General features: G+C 41.7%; 1 pseudogene; it reads left to right on the forward strand.

Moving 5' to 3' along the window:
- The first annotated feature begins 9349 nt into the window (after positions 1 to 9349).
- Positions 9350 to 14533, forward strand: part of LOC125886870 (acyl-coenzyme A thioesterase 8-like) — a 44141-nt pseudogene continuing 38957 nt past the window's right edge.

A 14533-nucleotide genomic window follows, 5' to 3' on the forward strand; every position in this document is an offset into this window, starting at 1 on the left:
TTTGTGATTATGTCTGTAAATGAGCAAACATATAATTATTTCTGTAGGGTAATACTTAGCCTATTTGGTACTGCCTTTATGTTATTGAAAATAAGAGTGGGAGCTTTTGTATTTTACAGTATTTTACAGTATTTTCCACTGGGTTGTGGTAAATGAAAAATCCTCCTCAGGACAGCTTGCATTATGGGAAAACTTTTTGAGAACAAAACCCATTTGGTTTCTGCCTGAAGTTTAATCAGACTGTAGTGATGTTTGAGCAACTGTGTAGCACAGAGTCATAATTCTGTCACAAAATCACATGCTCTGTCTTACGCTCACATGGCGTACACTGCTTACACTGTTTAGTCTTTACTAACGTATTGCACAGGGCAGTGTGGTCTCAAATCAAACAAGGCCACTGCACACTTTAATGACGATCCCAAGATCTGGCAGCTTTTCTTCCTCTGCTTGGTGAATTGCAACTGGTACAGCATTATCACCAACATCAGACCAATGGCTTTCACTCACCAAATGAGTGCTGTATCTGCTTGTTCTCTCACATGACTTCTTTGTATTTGTTTCTTTATTTATCTATTGTATTAAAAGTAAATATGCTTGCATGTCACACATCTCTGTCTATGGATGCCTGTGGCTGATACTGGCTAGTGCTATCACCAGCTGGTTAATGAGAGCTGCCGCAGTTTGCAAATATTCACAACATGTCAAGCATCTGGGAACAAATCTAAAATCTTCTGCAGTGAAGACAAATATTTACAGTGACATGCATAAACAACAAACATAACTTCCACCCAGAGATCGTACAACTCACACTACAGAACTATAAATATTAATTATAACTAGATACCGGACGCCAAGAGAGCGCATTTTTGTTGATCACCTAGTATGCAGCCCACTGAATATTTGCAGTAAGGTTTTGTGTTCAAAAACTGTGTTTCTCAATCCTGCAAAGAGAAGCTGTCAAAACTGGGGAAAATGTGACACTGGAAAGGGCAGACAAAGCCAAGGGCAGGGGTATGCAAAGTCTTTTGAACAGGGGCCAGATTAGATGATATGAAAATACCTGGGGGCCAGCTGCTTCTCACATTATATGGGTTATTAAAATAATCACATATAAATGAGACAAACGCAACCGTTTCATCTTTCAGTGAAAAAGAATTTATCTTTCCACTGCTCCTGCTGTTGACTTTATGTTTCTTCGTTGTGGCCATGTTTGCTACCTAGCAGGAAATGTCTCCTTGGTTACTGTTTGTATGCTTGTTTACCATCTGTTTATGAAAACACATTTGCTCCACCTGTGTAGTTCCTACTTGGTGCATGTCTACTAACTGTTTGATGGTCCTGCCATCGACAGGTGAATGGAAAAAATGCAAAGTGATCTCGCTTAAATAATCAATATTGTGTGGGGGCCACATATAGTAGACTGTGAACAACAAGCGCATGTGTGAGCCGTTTTTATATTATAGTTATTTACGTCTTGTGTGTTTTTTTCTGTGAACTACTCAGTGTGCTGCTCTTAAATTGCCCCTCTGGGATAAATAAAGTTATTTGAATTAAATTGAAATTGAATTGAAAAATCAGTCCCTGAGCAGCAATTGGCCCCTGGACCAGACTTTGGACGTGCCTGGCCTAGGGGCTCTTCTCCTTCTCCGGGAGAAACTTTTGAACAAATATTCTATGTGGTCTCCTCCTCTCCAGCCACATTCCCTGTTTCTCAGGCCCTTTCAGTACAATGTTCCAACCATTCACCAGATTTACTCAGACTTTCTCTCCTTTCCCCATCACCTGACCTACACACAACACTGACACTGTAAACACATTTACTATTGAGACTGGCTGAAACAACCACAGATGACCTGTAGGAACACTGTAGAAAACAACAATAGCAGTAATGTTACAGAAACATGCACAAACAGAGAGTGATGTTAATACACCTGTTGCCCCAGTGCATGCTGGGAGGGTTCCAGTACACCTGTCCTCCTGTAGTGAGAGGGTAATTTACTTGTGGTAAAATATTTATTCAGGGATGTTTGTGGTTCCTGGCAGAGACATGGCAGGACAAGGAAGCATTGTACTGTGCACATGTAGGCTGATGTGGCTCACCTATCAACTATGATGGATGAGGGTCAGGTTTATTGTTTCTTTGTTTTTTTTTTTTGTTTTTTTTTTTGAGGTGTGGTAAGGTAAAATGAGAGAACTTTCCGCATGCCCCAAATGCATTGGTTTTGGTCTCATCTGCATCACAAGCCTTCACTGGAAGTTTTCATCATGAACACTGGATAAGGAAGTTGGCGATGTACCTTGGAGATATGCCATTAATGAATGCAGTTGGGGTCAATGAGCTTGTGTAATGTATTCTACTTTTATTGTCTTTTTCAGATTTGCAGTTTTCCTCATCAGCTGCAGGGTTTTTTGGGTCACCTTTAGAAACAAGGTTTCTTTGGAAAAAGACACAGAACTGAACTCGGTAAACTGTATGCTCCTAAAAGAAGGGAGGGCAAGGCCAACTTGACCCTAGATTATACTGTCTGTGTGTTTAAAATGGCTCATGGGGTCAAATATTTGAAATGTTTTCAAAAACTGTGTTTCTCAATCCTGCAAAGAGAAGTTGTCAAAACTGGGGAAAATGTGACACTGGAAAGGGCAGACGAAGCTGAGGGCAAGGGTATGCAAAGTTTTTTGAACAGGGGCCAGATTAGATGATGTGAAAATACCTGGGGGCCAGCTGCTTCTCATATCACATGGGTTATTAAAAATAATCTCATACAAATGAGACAAATGCAACCGTTTCAGTGAAAAGGAATTTATCTTTCCACTGCTCCTGCTGTTGACTTTACGCTTCTTCATTGTGGCCATGTTTGCTCCCTAGCAAGAAATGTCTCCTTGGTTATTGTTTGTATGCTTGTTTACCGTCTGTTTTTAAAAACAAGGTTGCTCGGCAAGAGCATACACCAAAAAAGTTTTCTAGCTTCCCAGTTAACTTCCAGAGTATGCAGCCCACTGAATATGCTCAATAAGATTTTGTTATCAAAAACTGTGTTTCTCAGATCCTGCATTTGCTCCCTAGCAGGAAATGTCTCCTTGGTTACTGTTTGTATGCTTGTTTACCGTCTATTTATGAAAACACATTTGCTCCACCTGTGTAGTTCCTACTTGGTGCATGTCTACTAACTGTTTGATGGTCCTGCCATCGAGAGGTGAATGGAAAAAATGCAAAGTAATCTCGCTTACATAATCAATATTGTGTGGGGGGCACATATAGTACACTGTGAACAACAAGCTGTGAGCCATATAAGAATCAGTCCCCCAGGGCCTGGACCAGACTTTGGACGTGCACAAACAGAGAGTGATGTTAATATACCTGTTGCCTGCTGCATGTGTGGTTGTGCTGCTGCCATGGTCCTGCCAGATGCCTTCTGCTGCTGCTGTGATCATTAGTCATACACATATGATTATTGTCACATATGTATACTATCAGATATTAATATATACTTTCAACATATTGTACCACAATAGCCAGATCTATAATTATAATATTATTACTTTCATTAATGCTGTTGTAAGCTACCGTCATTACCGTCTGTCCTGCATCTCTCTCTGTCTCTCTCTCTGTTTCATTGTGTCACATGGATTACTGTTAATTTATTATGTTGATCTGTTCTGTACGACATCTATTGCACATCTGTCCGTCCTGGAAGAGGGATCCCTCCTCAGTTGCTCTTCCTGAGGTTTCTACCGTTTTTTTCCCCAGTTAAAGGGTTTTTTTAAGGACAGAGGGATGTTGTATGCTGTAAAGCCCTGTGAGGCAAATTGTGATTTGTGATATTGGGCTTTATAAATAAAATTGATTGATTGATTGATTGATTGATTGATTGCCCCAGTGTTTACAGAGTTTACGGCACTAGAGTGTGTACAACAGTGACGTATTGTGTGTTCGCTTTATGGCAGGAGCCAGTCAGACTATCAGAGTATATCACGCACGGCTGTATACATGTGTGGACATTTAGTAAACATCACCACAAGTTCAATGGCTGTTGTCTGAGCATTTATTACGATTGATTACAACATCACACATGGGGGCACCTGCCCCCCCTACAATCTGATTGGCCACCCCGTGTGCCCACCCAATGGTCACTGATTCGCGGTAATGTCAATTATTAAAGCTTGTTACCACCATGGCATGTTAAAACGGAAGCAAAGCTGAAACCTTGTGTGACTGGACTGTGTTCTGAACTCACGAACGCTTTCATTTTGGAAAAAGGACAAAGGGAGTGGCTCCGCCACTGAACTCACATAACATCATCAGTCATGGACTTAAACTCATTGACAGACAAAGCACTTGTCTTTATCTGGACACATTTGCCCAACAAATATAACATGCTCATGTTATTGGCACAAGCCTATGGCATTTTACATCGTATAAATTAGTCTAGCAACTAGCGATCTTTTGGGAACTGCCCATTGGTTCGACAGCCCATTGTTCCGACCATATTAAAATCATTGTTCCGAAGTCCGTTCCGAAATCATCATGATGCCCTGTGGTTAAGGTCTGGTTAGGTTTAGGCACAAAAACCACTTGGTTAGGGTCAGGAAAAGATCATGGTGTGGGTTAAAATGAAAAAGAAAGTGACAAACACATAAGCCGTGAGCCTGCTCCGCCTCAAGCCGGTCGCGGCGCACCATACACCCGCCATGAGCAGTTCAGCACCGCGGACAGTCGGACTAATGGGATGTCTAACCAATGACATGGACCCGATCTTTTCCTCTTCTCATATAAAACCAGGGACAGAAGCAACAATTGACAAAGGTAATGGCACACAGTTTGGCTCTATTACAGCTCACAAGGTTCACCAACAAAATAACTGTCACACTAAACACGTTTTCCAAACAAATACAACATGCTAACATTCTTAGCGTCAGCCTATGGCATTTTACATTGTATAAATTAGCCTAGTGACGGAGATTTCTTCTGTTCATATGAAGCCAGGATAAATCCCGATAAATCCCTAAGGGATAAATCCAGAGGTGGGTAGTAACTAGTTACAGCTACTCTACCCAACTCTGCGTAGATTAAATATATATATCTATGTAAGAATATATTTGTGTTTCTTGTGCCTTGGTTGATGTTATTTTTGTAAATATTTCATTTATTTTTGTTTTAGTTAAAGGGGTATCGTTTAAAATACATGAATGTGCAGATTATTATTGTGATTGTTTGATTACATTCATGTTCTTATTTGACAAATAAAACAGACGTTACTCAACAGTTACTCAGTACTTGAGTAGTTTTTTCACCAAGTACTTTTTTACTTTTACTCAAGTAGTTATTTGGATGACTACTTTTTACTTCTACTTGAGTAATATTGTTCTAAAATAACAATACTTGAGCACAATTTTTGGCTACTCTACCCACCTCTGGATAAATCACACACAAGACTTATAATGGTATTTACTGAAGGCTTTACTGTCTTAACAATTTATTGTTATCTTATCTGTGAAATACAAGTAAGTACAAGCTTCGTTTCCGCTGAGGAAAATGGTTTCAGTTTACAAAAATAGACAGGAGGTCTGCGTCACTGCAAGTGCACGTCAGGCTACAGTGTAGATTACGGCGTGGGCTCTTCGTCGACGTGGAGCCTATGCTGTAGCTACAGCATATTAACAACATGGTGCACCCAGGTGCACCGGAGTTAAGATAAGAACAAGTAATGAACAAGTGGTCTAAAATGGCGGCGCCCTACCTGGCTGTGGCTGCACTGGCTTTCGATAGCACCGGTCTGTTTACAAAAACTAAGCTATGTAAACCTGTAAAGTTAACCAAAAACATGGAGCGCTTTAAGGAAAAAATCGCAAGACCGTATTGCGACTATGCAAGTCAAATGTTCCCGGAACTGTAGACACGGCAATTTTGGACAGGCTTCACAGCTTTGGATTACTACAGCAGCAAGACCCAACGGCCTTCTGTGCAGGGGAGATGCCTACCAGCCTCACCAAACCCAAGCTGAACACTACTACCATCTGTCCTGCGAGCCAACCTACGATCTTTGGAAAATAAACTGGACTACCTCAAGCTGGATCTAGCAACCAAACTGGAGGTGAGAGACTGCAGTGCTATAATACTAACTTAGATATGGCTTAATGCATCGGTTCCTGACGATGCTATTAGCATGGAGGGGCTAAGAACATTCCATTCGCACAGAAACAGTGCTCTGAGTGGCAAATCCCAGGGTGGCGGTGTATACATTTACATCAACAACAAGTGGTGTAACAACATCAAAACAGTCTCAAGTCATTGCTCGCCGGACAATGAGTTCTTGACTGTTAAATGCAGACCTTTTTACCTGCCAAGGAAATTTACTGTCATTACATTACAGCTGTTTACACCCCCCGCCCCCCAGTGCAAACACCAAGGAAGCCCTGAATGTTCTCTACTGGTCTATTAGCGATCTGCAAACTTCCCATCCAGAGGGTGTCATCGTTGTTGCAGGTGATTTTAACCAAGCCAACATGAAAGATGTCCTACTTCATTTCCAACAGTATGTGAACTTTGCAACCAGGGATGAGAACACACTGGACCTTGCCTGCACAAACATCAAAAAGGCCTTTAAAGCAGCGCCCCACCCCCACCTTGGCTCCTCAGGCCATCTTGCAGTGATGCTGATTCCTGCTTGCAGACCCCTGCTCATCAGAGAAAAACCCACTGTGAGGCAGGTGCGAGTGTGGCCTGATGGAGCTATGGCAACATTACAAGACTGTTTCAAGTGCACTGACTGGGAAATGTTTAAGGCAACTGCTAAATATTGCCAAAAAATTAATGTGGAGGAGAATGCCACATCTGTGTCTGCATACATCCAGAAGTGCATGGAGGACGTCTGTATCACCAAGTCCATCACCACTTGGGCCAACCAGAAACCCTGGATGAGGAGGGAGGTCCGCGAAATGCTGAAGGCGAGAAATGCTGCTTTTAAATCCAGGAATGACATGGTGCTTAGAACAGCAAGGGCCAACCTGAATCGTGCCAGAAAGTTCATTAATTTTTCAATGACCCCATGAACACAAGGCAGATGTGGCGAGGCATTCAGGAAATCATCGATTATAAATCTGCTCCACCATCATGTGAGGATAATATAGATTTCCTCAGTAACCTCAATAACTTCTTTGGCAGGTTTTAGGCTCTCAGCAACACCCCTGAGAGGAAAGTTATCCCTCGCCCTGACGAGCAGCCCCTCTATCTTGACACAGAGGAGGTCAGGAGGACTCTGAACAGAGTGAACATGAGAAAAGCAGCAGGCCCTGACAACATCCCAGGGCGAGTTCTCAGGGAATGTGCAGACCAGCTGGCCCAGGTCTTCACAGACATCTTCAACTCATTGCTCAGCCAAGCGGTGGTTATTTATGGAGGTAACTTTTTATATCACTCGCCATGGGTGCAGATCTGATGACAGGTTTGGGGGGGACAAAATCAGTTGTGATTTTTTTTTTTTTTTTTTTTTTTAATTGCACGCGTGCAAATCGTGCCCACAGAGTGCTTGAGATTGCCAGCATATTTCATGATTTCATAGACGCTCATCACCATCATCAAGTCATTCAAAAAGCACTACACAGAGAATCATATGCTTACCTTTACTGTTTATTTCTCTTAAACAGCCAGTAGTACATGGAGCCAGCCATCACCCTCCTTTTCACTGCTTCGCTGTTAGTTAATGCTACTTGTTGTTTCAGGGTCTCAGGCATGTTATGTCCACTCACGTTATCATCTCTCGCCTCTCACAGATTCCCAATTCTCCTCATCATCTTCCCTTTTTTTCCTAGTATATGGGACTACTGGATACATTTGTTCAATTTCAATCATTTAGGTTATTTAGAATTGGGGGGACAATTTGTGTTTTTCAGAAGTTGGGGGGGACATGTCCCCCCCGGGATCCACCTCTCACTCCTCCAGATCTATAACTCTTGTCCAAATATGGTCACTTTTGGCTCCAAAAAAACAATATGGCGATGCTGAACTCGAGCCTTTAAAATGGCAGTCCACAAACCACCTGGTGACATCACAGTAGCTACATCCATTATTTATACAGTCTGATATAAAGATGGAGATGCAACAATTTTCAACTTTGTTCGACATTTGAAGTTGCAAAGTAAGTTGGGGCTAAATATTAACATAGGTAGTATGACCCGTGGGACTTGTGTGGGACTTGAAACTCCTGACTCAACTCACTTGACTCAGCTTGACTTAATTGTGACTTGCAAAACTATGATTATAGAAATATCATCAGGATTCATCCACTCTGCACAAACAGCAGCTGGAAAACCAGTTTAGCACAAAGTGAGTAAAGATTAAGATCCAGGGGTATTTATTTTTGTGTTTGTATGTTGTGGAGCTAAAATCCACATGGTTTTCTGCATGTATCTGTTCTTCTTCAGTTAGTATAGTTTTCACATATCATCTATGTCTAGTTCTGGTCTGCAAGAGGCACCAAATCACTCATTTGTAACATGTGTTACATCTGTAACTGCCTAGATTTGTGAGCACAGCTTGATCACTTCATTTGTAATCATGTTGCCTGCAGGCAATCAGAGCCTGTTCAAAAGGTTGACCCCCACAGAAACGTAGAGTAATTTAACAAGATACTTACATACATGCATGTGACATGCTTTCTATTTAATGTACAATGTGATTTAAATAGGATATTTGTGCATTTATTTTGCCTACTGCTGCTTATGGTAATCAGTCACAATCATAATGATGAACTATTTTAATTTAAGATGAAGCACAGCTACAGTAGGCACCATTAGACTGTTATAGGCAAGATGCTGCACAAAACTGCTCGAAATAATAAAATGAATTATAGGGTCAGTCAGGGTCATTAAGAAAAAAGAATAAAAAAAGGCTATGAGATTTTTTTTTGTTTTTCTGCTCATGTCATGCAGGCACTCTCTCTCTCTCTAAAGCAGAGAACAGGCCCTCCAACTACTCTCTATGGGCCCCTCCACCATATACTTATACCCCTGCATAGGACCCAGAATATGGTGCTACACCTCTGGTCAGCGTTTATCCTCTTTCACCTTGCCATTGTCCCCATGAGATGTGACCCTGCTACATTTCAGTCTTTCTCCTTCATTACAGAAAGATAAAGTCTGGATGAAAGGACTGGTTGGTAGATATGGGAAGGGGGTGGATCATTAAGGGTCTATTAGAGATAGGAGTTTAAATTTTGAAACAAAACTGGTTTAATAACCAGAGTATAACTTCTTTAGAAAGATTTGTTTTTATTTCAATCATTACGTTTTTGTGATGGTTGGTTGGTTGGTTTGTAGCCCGACACCAAAACTAAAGACGAAGAAGACCAACATGGCAGAAAGAGTGGTGGGTGTCATCTGTGGGCTCGTGATGATTCAGGGGGTACTATGTCACCGAAAACACCTGAAGATGAGAGCTCGGAAAGTCCATCAAGTCAGCATACCCAGGACCTGAAGAGCGTCCTGGTCACTAGCGTTTTAAACCTGGAAAAGCTTGACGTAGACCTGTACAGGTAGCTGCATGGCTAAAATTAGGTTCGTTCAAGATGAGCCAGGCCTGTGCAGATTCAATCACCCGCGATCGGTGCACAATGCATGCCGGTTAGTTTTGTGTCCGACTTCATCCCGACTTGCGAGCAATAAAACCACGAGAGCGAGGCAGCTGCAGTTTTTAGAGCCAGGCGCTGCAGCTGCTCTCCACCGACTGCACCGCCTGGCTCTCACCTGATCTAACAGCTGATTGGTTTAGATGTCGACTCAACTAGATGACGTTTTAGATAAACTACTCATTTTTGTTGAATTTCAGAGATTAAAATTTGATTTGTCTGATTTGAAGGTTTATTCTGTAACAGAAAACATGTTGTGTGACTGATGGTGCAGTTTAGTTGTCAGAGACTGAATACATTCATCATAAACTATACAGAGTCTACTGTACTATATTAATATTAGACAGTTTAAATTATTGAAGTATTTAGCAACACAGAGACTTGTGGTCAGTGGGATGTGAGGATTCTCAAAATAATATCTGTACAGATGTGAAAGCTCTGACTGTATCTGACTGATCTTTAATGAAAGCTGTTGTCATGTATTTTTTTCCTCTGAAAATATGAACCTTATAGTCAGACACAGTTTATTTAGCCTGTGTAGTTGAGGGGACAGGTCAAACTGATATGATGCTGATTTACAGGAGAATTCATATCAAATAGAGGATAAACCATGAACATAAACTACAGATCACTTGTTAAGCATTTTAATAAATTAATCTATCATAATTAAAACAACTGGAGACTGAAAACAAACTGATATGTGAGTCTGATAACATTTTAATGAATGAACATCATATCGGACAAGATGTAAGTGTGTCTGTGACTTCCTGTATGGACTGAAGGCTGCTGGAAACTGTCGGGAAACTGTCCGAGTTTTTGTCACCGCCCCCTGCTGCGGCCGCCTGCTCTCGTCTACTTTCCAGGAGAAGCGCAGTTCATCTCGGACGAGCCTGTTCATAGCTGTTGTTGATTAATGGTGCGTTCAGAACTGTCGGGAGTTTTTGTTATTATGAGTGTTCTACTTGCAAACAGGTGAAGGCAGACAGAGCTAACCACTACTTTTAAACTGTTGTCCCTCTGCCCCACTGGCCATTAAAACAACAAACATGTAAAGTTATTACCGTAGAAAGCAAAACATGAACAGCTGAACAGGATGAAAAACTCAGAAGAGCATTATGGCCTAAGGCAGCATCATGAAATGTAAGGCGTGTAAAAAGCTGGAAATAACTTTAAAGAACAAGTCTAATACGACAATCAACACAGCCGATCAAAAAATGACACCATAACATCAGGTCACGAGAGACACAACACAAAGAAGACAATATGCTTAAACCCGTCAGTCTGAAATATACTTTCTTCCTTGAAACATCTTTGTTTCCTCATACTCGTGACTTTTTAAATCTATTGCCAACAGTTTTTTAGGTGAATGTGGTAAATGGAGGATGTGCTCATGCATTGGGAATTTTGAGTGAACAAGCATTTTGAAATAAGCCTAAGATACGAAGTGTTGCCATCCATCCCATATGACCTGAACACAGCATGAGTCCTTCAGGTGTTGCACATTTCTGTTGAACAGAGGCTTTTTACGTATTGTTGATACAATGAAACAAGTGAGCTACAACTCTGTAGGTTCAGTTCATTTACTGAGTAAATAGAAATGAACGTGGCACTGAACTATTTAGACCTAATGCAGTGATACTGTATTATCCTACACATCATTTGATGAACATGTTGAAAATTTGATGTCACAAAAATTGTCCTCATGTTTTAAAATGCTGTCTGCAGGCTGATTAAAGATTTCAGTGGGTGACTTTCCCTTAAAGTTTCTCCAAAACAGAAGAGTAAAATAATTGAAATTTTATAAGGCCATAATGAGTGTCATTCAGAACAGGACTACACTTAAATTTTCAGCAAACCTATTTGGGAAAGATTCAAATACAGCTCTGGAAAAAATTAAGAGACCACTGCAAAATTGTCAGTTTCTCTGATTTTATTATTTATAGATATGTGTTTGAGTAAAATGAACATTTTTGTTTCATTTTATAAACTACTGACAACATTTCTCCCAAATTCCAAATAAAAATATTGTTATGTAGAGTATTTATTTGCAGAAAATGACAAATGGTCAAAATAACAAAAAAGATGCAGTGTTTTCAGACTTCCAATAATGCAAAGAAAACAACGTCATATTCATTTTTAAACAACACAATACTGATGTTTTAACTTAGGAAGAGTTCAGAAATCAATATTTGGTGGAATAACCCTGATTTTTAATGACAGCCTTCATGCGTCTTTGCATGCTCTCTACCAGTCTTTCACATGGCTGTTGGGTGACTTTATGCCACTCCTGGTACAAAGATGCAAGCAGCTCAGCTTTGCTTGATAGCTTGTGACCATCCATTTTCCTCTTGATCACATTCCAGAGGTTTTCAATGGGGTTCAGGTCTGGAGATTGGGCTGGCCATGACAGGGTCTTGATCTAGTGGTCCTTCATCCACACCTTGATTGACCTGGCTGTGTGGCACGGAGCATTGTCCTGCTGGAAAAACCAGTCCTCAGAGTTGGGGAACACTGTCAGAGCAGAAGGAAGCAAGTTTTCTTCCGGGATAACCTTGTACGTGGCTTGATTCATGCATCCTTCACAAGGATGAATCTGCCTGATTCCAGCCTTGCTGAAACACTCCCAGATCATCACTGATCCTCCACCAAATTTCACAGTGGGTGCGAGACACTGTGGCTTGTAGGCCTCTCCAGGTCTCCATCTAACCAGTAGATAACCAGGTGTTGGACAAAGCTGAAAATTGGACTCATCAGAAAAGATGACCTTACTCCAGCCCTCTATGGTCCAATCCTTATGGTCTTTTGCAAACCTCAGCCTGGCTCTTCTTTGCTTCTCATTAATGAAGGGCTTTTTTCTAGCTCTACATGACTTCAGCCCTGTCTTTAGGAACCTGTTTTGAACTGTTCTTGCCATGCACTTCATCCCAGCTGCCATTTGCCATTCTTTTGTAGTGTCACTTGATGTCATCCTGTAGTTGCAGAGTGATATGCGAATGAGTTGATGGTCATCCCGGTCAGTGGAGAGTCGTTTTCGCCTTCTGCTGGTCTGTTGCTTTGTTTTTTTTAAAGATTATTTTTCTGGGCTTTTTGCCTTCAATTTACAGGACAGCGCGTGAAATGGGGAGACAGAGAGAGAGAATGGGGACCGACACACAGCAAGTGGTCGCAGGCCGGACTTGAACCCGCGACTGCTGCAGCGAGGCAATGCCTCTGTACATGGGGCGCCGACATCAGCTGTTTTCAATCTAGCCGTCCCTTAAAAGGAGGCGTAGTTAGCCAGGTGAGCGCTGCCTCGCTGTTTCCTGACCTCGTTACTACAGTCGCAGGGTGAACATTGGACTAAGGTATGTTTTTTTACCTGGCTTCTGTGTAGATGTATCTGTGCATGCTGACTGAATAGGATGTCGCTGGCCTCCCTGCAGGTGCTGTTTGCGGGCATTCTCGAGCTGGCCGGTGTTAGCGTTAGCTCCCCCCCCCCCCAACACACACATACAGCGCACACACAGGCTGGCAGGTGTGGCGTGCTTATGTGCTTTGATTGCGTGTAACTTGGAACTTAAAGGTACGCCCTTCTTATACAGAAACTATCATTCATGTACAAATTATGCGTACTGATGTGCGTTTCTCATAATAGGAACAAAGTAACATGGCGATGGCTTCGGATGATTTAGCCCCTTGGTATTGGTCTGAGGAGGAGCTCTGTTGCCACTGCTGTTTTTGTCCCTTAATGTTTTGTTGTATAATTTGTTTAGGATTATCAGTGTTTATTTTTGGTCATTTGTGGATTTATTTTGGGTTTGAGTAACTTTTCTTTTTTTTGATCTTACTTTGTTAGTTAATTTTGTGTTACTGTAGCAGTGGCGTGAGTCATATCCCACTGGCAGGTGCTCAAAGTGTTTTATCTTATCCCTCCGCTAAACCAACTGTCTGAACGTCCTGTATCCTTGGATTTCTTGCTAGTAGCAGGCTGGTCGGGTTGCTAGGCCCTATGGGCGGTGGGTGATTGGGTGGAGGGTTCACCTTTTCTTGGTTTGTCTTGCATGCCCTCCCTTGTGTCTCTAAGCTGTGTGCTATCTCTCTAACAGTGAGCGTGAATGTAATTTTTTACTGCATGCTATCCTATTGTGCTTGGCTAATTGTGTGCATTTTTTTGTCTTGCAGTGCTACGTGTGTTAACAGCCGCATGACACAGGTGGTGGTGGTGGAACCCCTTTACCCTCTCCCCTCACTTCCCCAACCTGTGGGTCCCCTGGCACCCTTCACCCTATGCTGGTAATGAAATCCCTGGAATCAATTTTAGGATTTTAAAAGTTTATTTTTGTAATAAAGAAATAATATTTTTCTAATTAGTCTCTTCATTTTTAAATAGGGTACAAAGACTAAATCAATTGCTTTTGCAATCTTAAATAAATTATGCTCATTGGCCTTGAAATGCACGTCTCTGCTCTTCCTTTCTTATCCAAGAACTTGTGTGTGTGAATATATTGAGTGTATATTCCCTGGGTGAAACTCCCAGAGTGGCGTTGTCGGGTCCATGTAGTCTGGGGTTTGGTAGGAACAAATCTACCCCCCTCCCTGGTCACAATCTGGCGTTGGTCGGCAGGATTGTAAAGCAGAGACGTGTCTTTCTAGAGTCTCCTTACAGTTGGTTTAGTTTTTTCCTTTGATTTAGGATTTTATATATTTGGTATGTGTATAAATGCACTGGTAATGAACTGACTTGTTTCTAAAGTGTAACTTGGCAGTTTTTCATGGTGGGACAAGAACAGCAGTTGGCTGTGGATTTGATTTGAGGAGCCTGCACAATCAACGACGTGTCTTGTCTGGAGAGGGATCTGCGTATCTGCTCATCGGACACTGCTTCCTGTCACAAATTGACTTTGCTTCATAGATATGGAAGACCAGCAGGA

The sequence above is a fragment of the Epinephelus fuscoguttatus genome, linkage group LG1 (assembly GCF_011397635.1).
Source record: "Epinephelus fuscoguttatus linkage group LG1, E.fuscoguttatus.final_Chr_v1".
Lineage (NCBI taxonomy): Eukaryota > Metazoa > Chordata > Actinopteri > Perciformes > Serranidae > Epinephelus > Epinephelus fuscoguttatus.